The sequence below is a fragment of the Ailuropoda melanoleuca genome, chromosome 7, assembly GCF_002007445.2.
Source record: "Ailuropoda melanoleuca isolate Jingjing chromosome 7, ASM200744v2, whole genome shotgun sequence".
Classification (NCBI taxonomy): Eukaryota; Metazoa; Chordata; class Mammalia; order Carnivora; family Ursidae; genus Ailuropoda; species Ailuropoda melanoleuca.
Window position 1 is genome coordinate 4,123,210 of NC_048224.1, and position 10,977 is coordinate 4,134,186.

The 10,977-nt window shown below is 35.4% G+C and overlaps 1 protein-coding gene across 30 annotated transcripts in view; it reads right to left on the reverse strand.

The window, feature by feature from the left end:
• The window catches only part of PTPRD (protein tyrosine phosphatase receptor type D), a 2,142,161-nt gene that overhangs the window by 1,872,237 nt on the left and 258,947 nt on the right, over positions 1-10,977 (reverse strand). The window lies entirely within an intron of this gene.

Sequence of the window (10,977 nt, forward strand, 5' to 3'; positions counted from 1 at the left end):
GGTAGTTCCATTTTTTGAGGAACCTCCATGTTTTCTATAATTGCTGTGCCAATTTACATTCCCAAATGTCTTTACCGATGAATGGATAAAGAAAGTGTGATTACACACATATACGTATGTATGTGCGTATGCACACACACACAGGAATATTAGCCTTAAAAAAGGAGAAAATCTTGCCATTTGTGACAACATGGATGAACCTGATGATATTAGCTCAGAGAAATAAGCCAGATGCAGAAAGATAAATACTGCATGCAATAAAAGATGTTTAATTCATAGAGACAGAGACTAGGATGGTGGTTATTAGGGAGTGGGATATGGGAGATGTTTCCAAGGATACACAGTTTTAGTTATACAATCTAAATAACTTTTGGAGATCTAATATACAACAATGTGTCTATAGTTAACAATACTGTATTATAAACTTGAAATTAGCTGAAAGGGTAGAACTTAAGTGTTCTCAACAAACACACACATACACACGCTAACTATATGAGGTGATGGATATGTTAACCAGCTTGATTGTGGTGAATATTCCACAGTGTACACATATATCAAACAATCAATTTGTACACTTTAAATATATACAATTTTTAATTGTCAAAATTAAGGTAGGAGGCATTTTTTAATTTTTTTATTATATTATGTCATCATACAGTACATCCCTGGTTTCTGATGTAAAGTTCGATGATTCATTAGTTGCGTATAACACCCAGTGCACCATGCTATATGTGCCCTCCTTACTACCCGTCACCAAGGGTAGGAGGCATTTTTAATTTTGGGGTGGAGAGGGGAAGGAATGCCAAAGTTTAAAACACTCTTTACATCTACTGAATATTTCCTAAAGATTCTTTGAAGCTACAAAAGTTATTTTACCAAGCTTGCTCAGTACATTATCTAATTAGCTGAAAATTCCAAAGTGAAATTTCAAAACTCTAATGCTTAAATTAGTAAATAAATAAATAACATCTATTGGCTTATACAAGGTAATACAGCTAACAAATGAGTGATCAGATATTGATGTTTTGTGTTTTAAAGACCATATGGGATAAAAAACTCATGTGGATAAGCTGTCTGTGCACTTTCAATATTCACTTAGAGTGTTTCAAGTTGACCACAATATCATAGAACAGTGTACAAAAATTGTGCCAGAAATCATGAAAGAAATTAAACATGTGCTTTGGAGTCAGAAAGATGGTTTTAATATTTCCACGCTGTAGCTTATTTGTAAAGTGCAAATCACAATATTGATACTCCTTGTTTTTGTCTGTGTGTTTTGTGATTATTAAGTAATATTCAGTATAAGAATGCACTAGTTCATATTAAGTGCCAATGAATATAAGTTCCTTTTTATTTCTCCTTTTAATAATTCCACATATATAGTAAACATTGCTTGGCATAGAGTGTAAAGCAATGTCAGCAACTCAACTTTTTAATGGTTTCTTTCACAGTGGTTTCTAACTTTCTAACCTTTTGAAGCTGTTAAAATAAAGTCAAATAATGATACTGCTGTGGCATAAGTGTATGCTAGGATCAATAAATTGTGGTTGTTGGAATAAATTGCAATTAAAGGGGTAGTACTTGATTGCTTGACAGTAGGTAGTCTTTCTGGCCCAAATAAACTCAAGTATTAGTCTGATTTACAAGCTAATTAGTATGGACTTCACATGCATTTCATTGGGAGACCATCAGATCATATTGACTTCTGTTCACATCATGAGTGTGCCCTTGAAGTTGTTTTCTGTCACTTACAGGTGACAAGTCCTCTTTACTTGTTTACTTTGTTTATTCAAGAATATAGTCATCATTTTTATCAAGTAGACTATGCAAGAAATTTATAATATTTGCAAATAAACACTCAAACATCTAAAAACTTCAGTATTGCCAGTGGCCTTTTTTTCCTCTCTATTTCTATACATTTAAAATAAAAATATGCGTGCATTCAGAAATGACAAAAGCATCAACACAGCAAGAAGGATGATTATTACTGAATCCTTAAAGCAATAGAACAATACATATAAGCATTAATTTATAAGCTAGAAAACCACAGGATACGTATTTCAAGACAAAATATTTGAATAATACATAAAGAGATATTTTTTCTCCAAATAAAGATGCATGCTTATCTAAAGTATAATTTTGTTTATTCTTAATTTCTATTCAGTGCAGTATTTTATATGATAAAATTCAACATATGCCTGTTTATCTAGTGAATACGGGACATTCATAGACTAAAAAAAGGTAATTTAAGCAATCCTTTGTGTTGTAAATTGCATTAAGGTATATATCATGTGGTTTCCTCTACTATGCATTTACCTACTGCATTTCTTGCTAGAGATTAAATACAGTTTTGTTGAATGAAAAAATGACAAAAGTGCAATTCCTCAAAAGGCACAAAGATATATACGGTATGACTGTTTTAAAATTAAGCATCTTTTCCACTTAAACAGCTCTACCCCACACCTCTTGTAAATGCCACATTTTTAAAAAAAGGAAAAAAAAAGCAAACAAAAGTCAGAAACACATGGAAAAAATCCCTGGTGTCATGTCTTCTCTGTTGTCCATATTTACGTTAGATATTTATGTTAGATTGCTAGTGTTACAGGCAGTAAATCTCACGTCATACTTATTATATTCTGTTACTTAATTTTTTGTTTCTGAGCCTTATTTTTCTTTTCCAAACACTCTTCAAAAGGAAGCTTTGCAAAGGCTAAAGAAAAAAGACTAATCTATTTGTACACCGATGAATTTTAATCACCTGCCAGAGTTTCTGACTCATAAGTGCTCAATAATTATTTTTTGCATAAGGAAACTCATCACAATTATTATTATCAATTATAAATCACCATAATACATTTCTGACATCAATTTACACATGAAAATATATTTTGCTAATTTTGAGTAATCTTTAAATGTCTTTTATGTCTGACAATGTGAAACTATATTAAATTTATGTATTTTTAAAAAGTTTTTTCCATTTTTTTCCATTTTTTAAAGATTTTATTTATTTATTTATTTGAGAGAGAGAGAGACAGCATGGGCAGGGGGAAGGGCAGGGAGAAACAGACTCCCTGCTGAGCAAGGAGACTGACACGGGGCTTGACCCCAGGACCCTGGGATCATGAACTGAGCCAAAAGCAGATACTTAACCAAATGAACCACCCAGGTGCCCCATTTTTTAAATCTAAATTAAATTAATTAACATATAATGCATTATGGGAAACTATATTAAATTTAAGGAATTATACAAAAACTACAATATTAAACCTTAGAATTAATGACAGCATTTTAAAGAACAAAATAGTATTAAGATCAAAATCCTGAAATAAATGTTTCAATGTAAAAATCAGTAGAAGTCCATGAACAAAATTATGAAACACAAATTAGAAACAAAATCCATTCCGTAGCTCTTAGTTAATGTCTTCCAAAACGAGAACTTATGCTTCTTGAATGCAAAATATGTCTATTGACCTTATTCTCCCCAGGATTTAACACAATACCTGACTCATTTTAAGAATTAAATTTGTGTTTTAAATGCATTAATGAATCAATCAATTGCCTGATTCAGAATGTCTAAGAATAACAAAACAGTGTATAAAATATCTGCAAAACAAAATAAAGACTGGAAAAATATAAAAATGTATGATAGAGTAATTTAATTAATATGCCATAGACTACATATGCTGTGGTTTTATAAGATTTGGTATTATTCTAAGCTCCAAGTGATATTAGAATTCCAGAAAAATAAAATATATCTGAGTAGGTAGGTTTAAAAACAAATTCCATTATCCTTTCCATTGTAAGGTCAGTGTCATAATATTAGAATTGGAGAAATTATCTGAGAGCATCTTTCCCCCTGTGTGTAGACTGATTAGTGAGGAGGAAGGTGGGAGCATCCTGCTTTCCTGTGCTTGGGTTACAGTCACTGAAGTCAATAGTAGAAAAGGAGGCAGAGATGTGGATCTGAAAATGAGAGGTACTGTAATGTAGGTTCCTGCATAGGCCTTATAGCAACTGTCCATCTGTCCGATTTGATTATCAATTTGTTTGAAATCTTGTAATGTTTGTAGTTTAATGTGCTGCACAATTGTGATGTCATTAAGATAAAGCTGATGTTTAAATACCTTTAATTGCCCAGGTGGCCAAATCCTAGGCCATGGGGAAAAGATAATTCTTTCTCTCCTCACTATAACACATACCCCACCCTTCCAGTCTCTGACAATTTTTATTCTTAAAAGCCACATACACACCACTATCACCCAGTTGATTTCTGCTTCTCTTCCTTGTTCCTGCTTAACTTCAGGCCCCACTGCCTTTCATGAGTACCTTTTGTTTCTCCTCTAGGCATGTGCTGTTTTTTGTTGTTGTTTGTTTGTTTGTTTATTTTTTATGAGGCAATAATAAGATGTGAGCTTCTGGGTTGCCTGGCTGGCTCAGTCGGTTAAGTGTCTGACTCTCGGTTTCAGCTCAGGTCATGATCTCTGTGTTGTGAGATCCAGCCCTGTGTTGGGCTCCATGAGCAGCACTGAGTCTTCTTGAGAGTCTCTCCCTCTCCTTCTGCCCCTTCCACCTCCGTACACTCTCTCTCTAAAATAAAATCTTAAAAACAACAACAACAAAAGTTTTGAGCTTCTAACTGTAAATTATCTAAAATCACCAATCACATATGTCTATAATCCACATTCTTAACTCAAATGTTGTTATCTAGTTTGTAAAGAATACCATTTAATTTTAGGTAAAATGAATGTCAGAAAATAGTGTTTGGCAGTACAAAATAGAACTCTGATGACTTAAAATAGGGATGATGAATACATACAACAATTGCTAAACACTGTCCCATGCATGGCATACGTTACCACTCAGTCAAAATCCTTTCACTCTGAGCAAGGATATGGCCTCTGAATCTTGTTAATACTATGTCCTTGATCACTTATAACATGTGGGATATAACTTGTTATCCTTGTATTAAAAATGTACCTTTAGCATATGCCATCAAAAAATGATCATTTGTATATCACAAGTGGTACATTAATTCTTCATTTTTGAAATCTTATTTTTTTCTAGCAATAAGAGTGAAATGCAATCATGAATGTGAAAACATATAAATACACACATATATATATTCACACAAACGTGCACACACGCACCCACACATTCACGCAGTCACTTACACACATTTTCCAGCTCTAATTCCGGTCCCCAGGGATAAACCATCCCAGTTAACATTGTGGTCTATGTTTCCATCAGCTATTTCTGAATAAATATTACTAAATAGGGTTATGCACACACACACACACACATACACATACCTCTCTGATGTATTGTAGATTTGTTTCCATGTCCCTAAATATTTTTAGAGTGTCATCAGAATGAGTCATTAATTAGAAGATTAATATATGATTGTTTGAATATGTGAAAAAGTGTAAATGTGTTGTGGTAGGGGATATATACAAAATCTGTGTACTTTCCACTCAATTTTGCTATGAACTTAAACTGCTCTAAAAAGTAATGTCTACTAAAAATGTTTTTGCTTAAATAAGATGTTTTCATTTAGCAATATCTGTTGAATTTAGGTTTAATTTTAAAATAATCATTTAGAAATGATAAGAACAAGTAAACAAAAAAGAATCATCTATGGTAGGCAGCAAAACTTCCCCCAAAGATGTCCACATTGTAATTCCCAGAACCTGTGAATACATTATGTTACATAGCAAAGGGTATTATAATTAAGGTTGTAGATGGAATTAAATTGCTAATCGGCTGACCTTAAGATGGTGATTATCCTGGATCATTCAGGTGAGACCAGTGTAATCATAAAAGTTCTTGTAAGTGAGAAAGAGAGGCAGGAAAGTAAGAATCTGAGTGATTTAATCTGGCAAAGACTCTACGGGTCATTGTCATTGCAGGCTTTGGAGATGGAAGTGAATATCTGGAATACGAGCATTCTCTAGAAGCTGGAAAAGACAAGGAAATATATGTTCCCCTAGAGCTCCCAGAAAGAAATGCAGCCATGCTATGAACGTTTATGTATGAGGTTTTATGAACATATGTGTTCAATTCTCATGAGTATGTATACATATAGATGGAAATTGTTGGGTGATATGGCCAGTCCATATTTATCATTTAGAGAAACTGTCCAACTGTTTTCCAAAATGGATGCCCCATTTATATTCCTGTCAGCAATGTATGAGGATTCCAATTTTTCCACATCCTCAAGAATATTTGCTATTATCTGTCTTTTTCATTATAACCACATTTTAGTGGGCCTGTAGTGGTATCTCATTGCAGTTTTGATTTGCATTTCTCTAATGGCTAACAATGTGAGAAAATTTTATGTGCTTATTGTCCATTTGCATATCTTCTTTAGAAAAATATCTATTCAAATCCTTCATTCACTTCTAGTATCTTTTTAACATAGTTAATAAAAACAATTATTTTCTCTTTGACAGGATTTTTAAAAAATTTAAAGACATTTTTAGAGCAGTTTCAGGTTCACAGAAAAATTGAATGGAGGGTACAGAAATTTCCTATATGCTCCCTACCACAACATATGCATAGCCATTATCAACATTCCTGACCAGAGACCACCAGAGTGGTACATTCATTACAACTGATGAAACTACACTGACACATCATTATCACTCAAAATCTATGGTGTACGTTAGGACTGACTCTTGGTTGTACAGTCAATGAGTTTGAACAAATACATAATGATATATATCCATCCTTATAATATCATACAGTGTAGTTTCATTGCCCAACCATCTTTTGATGCTTAGCTCATCCAACCTTTCCTCCCTGCAGACCCTGGAAACCAGTGATCTTTTTTAATGTCTATATAATTTTGTCTTTTCCAAATGCCATAAAATTGAAATTGTACAGTATGTAGTTTTTTCAGGCTGGTTTCCTTCACTTAAGAATAAGTGCTTAAAGTTCCTCCCTGTCTTTTCACGGCTTGATAGCTCATTTATTTTTAGCACTATACTATTCCTTTGTCTGGGTGTACCACAGTTTATGTATCCACTCACCTCCTGAAGGGCATCTTAGTTACTTCCAAGTTCAGGAAATTACGAATAAAGCTGCTATAAGCATCCATCTGTGGATTTTATGTGGACATAAGATTTCAACTCCTTTGGGTGGATACCAAGGGACATGATTACTAGGTGATAGTATGGTAAGAGCATGTTTAGTTTTGTAAGAAACTGCCAAACTGTTTTCCAAAGTGGATGTACCATTTAAAATAATCCCACCAGCAATGAATGAGAATTTCTGTTGCTCTACATCCTCATTAGCATTTGGTTTTATCAGTATTCTGGATTCTGGCCAATCTAATAAGTGTATAGCAGTAACTCATTGTTTGAATTTGCAATTCCCTGGGGACATATGATGTACAGCATCTTTTCATATGCTTATTTGCCATCTGTATATCTTTGGTGAAGTGTCTGTTAAGGATCTTGCCCATTTGTTAGTAGGGTTATTTGTTTTCTTACTATTGAGTTTCAAGAGTTCTTTGTATGTTTTGAATGAAAGTCTGCAAAGGACTAGATTTCTTATGCCCCTGCAAATTCATATGTTGAAATCTTAACCTCTAACTCAATGGCATTAGGAGGTGGAGCCTTTGGGAGGTGATTAGGTCACGAGAATGAAGCCCTTCTGAATGCTATTTGTGTCTCGCTCTCACGTTCTCTTTCTGCCATGTGAGGATACGACCAGAAGTTAGCAGTGTGAAATCCAGAAAAGGGTCCTCACCACCCACCAAATCTATCCGTATCTTGATCTTAGACTTCCTAGCCTCCAGGACTCCGAGAAATAAATGTTTGTTATTTAAACCCCTAATCTGTGTTATTCTCTTATAGTAATCTGAACTAAGACACAGTCCTTTATCAGATGGGTCTTTTGCAAATATTTTCAGATAGTTTGTGGCATTTTATTCTTCTCATAGTATCTTTTGCAGAGCAGATTTTTTTCAATTTTAATGAAGTCCAGCTTATCAATTTTTTTTTTCTCTCATGGAGGGGATACTAGTTACTTCCTAGTTAGCATGGTTGTTTCACTTATAAGGAACAAGCCTGCATATCTTTAATATGTAGAAGACTTGGAGAAAAAAGAAAATATATAGGATGGGGTTTGTATATCACCAGAAGTTTATCCTGATAAGACCAGAAAATTTTCAGGATCAAGTTGCTGCAAAGCAATTCAGCATTCAGATGCTTTATCTTTCAAAAAAATGAAAAGAGAAATATCAATGATGCTTTTTAAGGCAGATGTATTGATGTAACTAGCTTGTGGGTGATACAAGTGAGCAAGCTATGGGGCAATATGGATTAAACAATACTTTATGAGTAATAAGTAGATCTATTACATTAGGTGGTCAGAATAGAGTCCCCCCACCCACCTCTGTATTTTATCAGAAGGGGGATAAACCTTGAAAGCCTTATCAGTTTGAAAATATTTCAGCAATTAATTAGTACAGAATTTCCCTTTATAGTCAAATGCAGTCAAAGGAACTAAGAAGTAACATTCAGAACTGAGTCAATTTATCTTGGAAGAGGGCATTCTAAACAATTTTATCAAAAATACTGCCTTTATTTTACATTATATTTATTTTACATGACATTCTCTGGGATGGCTCATTTGAATATGATTAAAACCAATGAGAGGAATCAGGTTAAGATGGTGGAGGAGTAGGGGGCTCCTTTTTCAGCTGGTCCCCTGAGTCGAGTTGGATAGGTACCAGACCAACCTGAACATTCACAGAATCAGCCTGAGAGGCAGGAAGATACATCTGGATCTCTACAAATGAACATCTCCAGCGCTTAGTATTGAGGAGACACGGAGACCCTACCCAAACAGGGTTGCCTGAGTATTGGCGTGGCAGGCCCCTCCCCCAGAAGACAGGCTGAAAAATCAAGAAGCCCACATCCCTAAGATCCCAATAAAACAAGGGTGCACGGCCTGTGTCCTGGTCAATAATTTGGGCTCTGGACAACCCCACAACCTCTCCTCATCAGAATGACGAGAAGGAAAAGTCCCCCCCAGCAAAGAAAAGACAATGAGTCTGTGGCCTCTGCCACAGAACCAATGGATATGGATGTAACCAAATTATCAGAAATGGAATTCAGAGTAACAATGGTCAAGATGAGGTGTAGACTTGAAAAAAGTATTAATGAAAATGTTGAAGAGAATATAGAATCTCTAAGGGTGGAAATGAGAGTGAATCTGGCAGAAATTAAAAATTCTATGAGCCAAATTCAGTCAAAACTAGAGGCTCTGATGGCCAGTGTGAATGAGACAGAGGAACGTATTAGCGAATTGGAGGATGTGTTAGTAGAAGAAAAAGTGAAAATAGAAGCTGGACATAAAAAAATCCACGCCCACGAATGTAGGTTACGGGAGATCACTGACTCAATGAAACGATCCAATGTCAGAATCATCGGCATCCCCGAGGGGGTGGAGAAAAAAAGAGGTCTAGAAGAGATATTTGAACAAATTATAGCTGAAAACTTCCCTAATCTAGTGAGGGAAACAAACATTCATCTCCAAGAGGCAGAGAGGACCCCATCCAAGCTCAACCACGACAAAGCTACGCCACGTCATGTCATAGTGCAATTCGCAAATATTAGATCCAAGGATACAGTATTGAAAGCGGCCAGGACAAAGAAATTTCTCAGGTACCAAGGCAAAGGTATCAGAATTACATCAGACCTGTCTACACAGACCTGGAATGAGAGAAAGGGTTGGGGGAGCATTTTTAAAGTTCTTTCAGAGAAAAACATGCAGCCAAGGATCCTTTATCCAGCAAGGCTGACATTCAGAATTGATGGAGAAATAAAGACCTTTCTGAATCGCCAGTCATTAACCAATTTTGTAACCAAGAAACCAGCCTTACAGGAGATATTAAGCGGGGGTTCTATAAAGGTAAAAAGGCCCCAAGAGTGATACAGAACAGAAAGTCACAACCAATACAAAAAAAGTCTTTACTGGCAACATGGCATCATTAAAATCATATCTCTCAGTATTCAGTCTCAATGTGAATGGCTTAAATGCTCCCAAAATGCCACAAGGATTGAATAAAAAGAAATGACCATTCATTTGCTGTCTACAAGAGACTCATTTTGAACCCAAAGATGCATTCAGACTTAGAGTAAGGGGATGGAGTACCATCTTCCACGCAAATGGACCTCAAAAGAAAGCTGGAGTAGCAATTCTCATATCAGATAGACTGGATTTTAAACTAGAGGCCATAGGTAGAGACACAGAAGGGCACTATATTATTCTGAAATGATGTATCCAACAAGTGGATATAACAATTATAAATATATATGCCCCCAAAAGGGGAGCAGCAAGATACACAAGCCAACTCTTAACCAAAATAAAGAGACATATAGATAAGAACACAGTAATAGTAGGGGACCTCAACACCCCACTATCAGAAATAGACAGAACACCCTGGCAAAAACTAAGCAAAGAATCAAAGGCTTTGAATGCCATACTCGACGAGTTGGACCTCATAGATATATATAGAACACTACACCCCAGAACCAAAGAATACTCATTCTATTCAAATGCCCATGGAACATTCTCAAGAATAGATCATGCTCTGGGACACAAAACAGGTCTCAGCCAATACCAAAAGATTGAAATTATCCCCTGCATATTCTCAGACCACAACGCTCTGAAATTGGAACTCAACCACAAGGAAAAACCTGGAAGAAACTCAAACACTTGGAGGCTAAGAACCATCCTGCTCAAGAATGACTCGATAAACCAGGAAATCAAAAAACAAATTAAACAATTTATGGAGACCAACGAGAATGNTGGAGACCAACGAGAATGAAAAAGCAACTGCAAAGGCAGTCCTAAGGGGGAAATACATAGCCAACCAAGCCTCACTCAAAAGAACAGAAAAATCTAAAAAGCAGTTTTTATATTCTCACCTCAAGAAGCTGGAACAGCAACAGAGGGACAGGCCTAATC